A 5,000-nucleotide genomic window follows, 5' to 3' on the forward strand; every position below is an offset into this window, starting at 1 on the left:
AAATTACAACACTTTGAAAGAATTTACACCAAAAATTAATCACTCTAAATATTGAATCTGAACAAATCTTAGATTAAGACAAGAAAATGCTCCACTCTGAAAATTATATGATCACTTGACTCGAAATATTAAATCTCAATAAAACCTTAGACTAAGACAAGAAAATATTACACTCTGAAAGCTATATGATCACTTGACTCGAAATATTAACCCTGGTCAATACCATAGACTAAGAAAAAAGAATTGCTTGTTTCATTGGAAATTAGATTTAACACAAATATTTGATCTTGATAATTAATGAAAATAGTTAACCTTTAACAATCTAAGGATTAAACTCTTATAGAAATTACCTGAAGTAACTGATAAACTTACGAGTTTTTAGCTCACACAAAGTTTTAATCAGATAGCAGTACAAATATACTTCACATTTTCACATAAATATCATTGGGCCAGTTACAAAATTTACACAATACCAGTACTCACAACAACACAATAAATTTGAAGCCACTTTTAAAGTTTCTCCAACGTTTAAACACACTACACACGATATCTGCTGGGTAAAGACATGTTCACTTTGGAGGGGACACACACTCGAGGTACTTGAGAGAGAGGATGAACTCTGGTTCTTTCATAGGACAGCCGGGTTTTCTTCTGCCCTACACATTCCTAGGAGCACCTATATATTACTTAGTTATTCTAGAGTCTTCTAGGTCAGGAGGTCTAGAAGATTGGGGTCCGTCTCTAACAGCGCCAGAGTTACCAACTAGATCAAAATTCAGGGGAATGAACCTTGCTTGCAAGGTAACCCTCTCTCAGCTAGCTCCGCCCACCTTTCCTCCTCGAATTAATAAAAAAAGATGAAAAAGTTTTTCAAGAACCTACTAAACGTGTGGCAAATATAAGAATTGCGTAATCTCTCACAAACATGTTGACAATTCCATAGGAAAATAAAAAGGTAATTCTTAAAAACAATGTAAATTTACATACACTGACTTGAATGAAGAATACAATTAAATTAACGACTAAAGTCTTACGTAATTTACATACAAATACTTGAAACTACAAGTGAGGATCTTAAATAAACATATGAAATACATAAATAAAATACATGAATAAATCATTTTCTTTACACAAGACCAGCCTCGTAAGAGTATACATATACAGTATATTTGTACATATTATATATATATATATATATATATATATATATATATATATATATATATATATATATATATATATATATATATATATATGTATGTATGTATATATGTATGTATGTATGTATGTATGTATGTATGTATGTATATATATATGTATGTATGTATGTATGTATGTATGTATGTATATATATATGTATGTATGTATATATGTATGTATGTATGTATATATATGTATGTATGTATGTATATATATGTATGTATGTATGTATATATATGTATGTATGTATGTATATATGTATGTATGTATGTATATATGTATGTATGTATGTATGTATTATATATATAATATATATATATATATATATATAATATATGTATGTATGTATGTATGTATATATATGTATGTATGTATGTATGTATATATATATATATATGTATGTATGTATGTATGTATATATATGTATGTATGTATATATATATGTATATATATATATATATATATATATATATATATATATATATATATATATATATATATATATATATATATATATATATTATACGCATAATCTGATACACAAAAGAATACCTTCGAGCTCTGAGAATAATACGCACCTCTTATACAATAACATATATGAACAAGGAATATCTAAAGTTTTCGTTACGTTACACCCAAGACAAAAATTGATGAATGGTTTACTTTTAAAGGGAACTATTCTTAAATGAACCTCTTACTTTGGCTCTTAGTCAGGGGATATGAGTAAAGCAATGAAATAAGTATTGGTGATCGAAATAATACACACTTTACGGAAATAAATATATTCTATAGACACTTTAAGAATTATGCAATCACTTTTTTTCACTGTAAATTAATCTATGAAAATATTGAATTTAGACAATCAAGGAAAAAAGTCGACACTTTAAAACTATATTAAAAAAACAATGATTACACTTACATATACATAACTGTTACTCTTGGATCCTTAGGACTCACACAAGGTTACCAAACGGTTAAGCATATATAAATGCAATTCACTTTTTAACAAGATCTCACAGGGCCAATCACAAAAAACAATTAATAAATTTTACAATCTAAACTGTATTAAAAAATACACTTCACTTCTTTCAGAATCAAAAATAAGAGAATTCATTCCAATGTTTGAACAAACTCTATACATAATCTATGCACATTTGAGAGAAAACACTATGCACGTTGGGAAGGAATACTTAGAGGCTGGATAGTTGCTGGAGAGAGGACTGGTGGTCGTTGGCTCTTTTAGAGGGTCAGGCAGGATCTCTCGTTCCTATGCATTGCTAGGCCCTTATATATATCCTCCCAATTCACTCCAGAAACATCTAGTTAGTAATTTTCGTAGCGTGGGGCATGGTACAGACGGTCACTCACGACGTCAGGTTACCCAATTATCAGTTTGAAGAAAGGGTTTCATTCGTCACCTAACGAGGCAGCACTCTCTCGGCTAACTCCACCTACCTCCTCTCATAACTTTATAAAAAAGATAATGTTTAGTCTAGAATCTTCATACATTTTCCAACAACGTGGAAACATGACAAAATCCCTGTTGTGTGTCATAGAGCATACCTTTTAAAGAAAATTACATAAGACTTCGTAATCAAACTATGTGAAATGAAAATCTAGTTCTTTAAAATGACGTAAATTTACATATCCAGAACTAAAGGAAAATACAAGTAAATAAGTGACGATAGTCTTATGTAATTTACATGTATTTACTTAATCCTACGTGAATGGAACTCACCTCATGAGCTGGCTATACATATCTTAAATACACAAATGAAATACGTGAAAAAAATAGTCTACTTATGTTGGAGCAGCTTCATAAGGATATATATATATATATATATATATATATATATATATATATATATATATATATATAATATATATATATATATATATATATACATACATACATACATATATATATATATATATATATATATATATATAATATATATATATATATATATATATGTATATATATATATATATGTATATATATATATATATATATATATATATATATATATATATATATATATATATATATATATATATATATGAATATATATGTATATATATTTACAGACACTTGCTCTTCATTATATAAGGGAGGTAACCAGGTCGATGCCTGTGTAATTTTATTCAATTTTTTTTACAGTGAAATCAAATTAAGTTTACTCTATTGGGTAATAAAATTAATCTCAATGTTCCGGTTACAAATTAAGGTCAACTAGTAGACATTATTCAGTTTCTTTAAGTACCCCACCCCTCCCATGCTTATTAGTGTTAGCTTTCAGATTGAATGATTGTTCATGGGTGCATTCCATGTTCTTATACACCTTTTGCGACAACTGAAATTGGAAAGCGTGTTTTCTCATTCCCAGTATCACACAGAGATCAATGCTGAAGCAGCAGGCATATCTGTTTTCAAACTTTTTGTTTCAGCTCTTTCCTGTATCCTGAAACGTGATTCCAAATATATCCAATTTTAATTATATAGTTTCACTGGTCGAGAACTTTTAGTTCGAAAGTTAAAATACTGATCATAGGTCTTTCGTAATTATTATATATTCTATTCAAGTAACTTTTATCATTATATGTTACGAATTATATGTATATATAATTGTAATTCAAATATTTTTTCTGTGTTGTTTTATGAAGAGTATACATAATTCTTGTAGTAAATTGGTTAAAATGACAGCCAATTCTCCGACCATGTTTGAAAATAAATTAATCATTTTGGAAAATGAGACGAACTATATTGCGGATTTATATTTAAAATAATAAAATATCTCTAAATATATTTGGATACATACAATATTTTACATATAAAAGAAAAAAAAAAACAAGATAACTCGAACTTCAACAAGTCATAGTACGAATATGAGTTTTTGGTATGTAATCACTACTTCACAATTGGTCATTGAGTGTGGCACAAATGCAATTAAAAGAACATATGCTTCGGGTAGTCTAACTGATTGTAATTTATATATCCCCAGCCTGGAAGTACTACTACCATAATTAACAAGAATTGATAATGGCTTTCCAGGCCTCATGATTTCATACTTCTATAAGGCTAAATATTATTCTAAATACGTAAGAAATATTTCCATAAGATTGAAAACGCCTGCTTTCCAATAACCTTGAACTTTGGGTTAATCAATGATAAACAATATATATTTTCATAATATCTTTCGCGCTATTTTTGTTCCGTCTCTAATGAAGACGCAAAATAAACATCTCTGCAATTGCATAGGTGGACTGGAAAGGTCGGTCTTTGTGTTTTCATTTCATTTCACGGTCTTTTTACTTGATGTTTATAACAACTGTAAACATTCCCACTATTTTTCAAACCTTTTGAACTATATTAAAGGAATAATATGTAGACAATAGCTTTGATATATTCTGGGAAGTTATGATAAAACGTAAATAGATTGTCAATTGAGTAAATATTTCCAAGAAAGACTTAAAGTGAAAGGCTCAAACTGATCTAGTGTCATTTTGCAGTGATCTAAGTACAAATGAGGAAAATAAATTCTTTAAAGAAGTACAAAACATTGGTTACGTTATTGTATGCTAATCTTTCAGTTATATATATAGAAAGTTCATTAGATTATGAATGAAATATGTGTGAAGTAAATTTACTTATAAGCTGGAAGGCACAAGATTGCATGCCCATGAAACAATCAGAATACATTCTAATCAGAGCGAAATACTTACTCCTTGATATACGTTGCTGCAAATAGTGCTGCTCCTGAAGCCTTATATTCATATGACATCCATTTAAATGAAGTGGA

Source organism: Palaemon carinicauda, chromosome 36 (assembly GCF_036898095.1).
Source record: "Palaemon carinicauda isolate YSFRI2023 chromosome 36, ASM3689809v2, whole genome shotgun sequence".
NCBI lineage: Eukaryota > Metazoa > Arthropoda > Malacostraca > Decapoda > Palaemonidae > Palaemon > Palaemon carinicauda.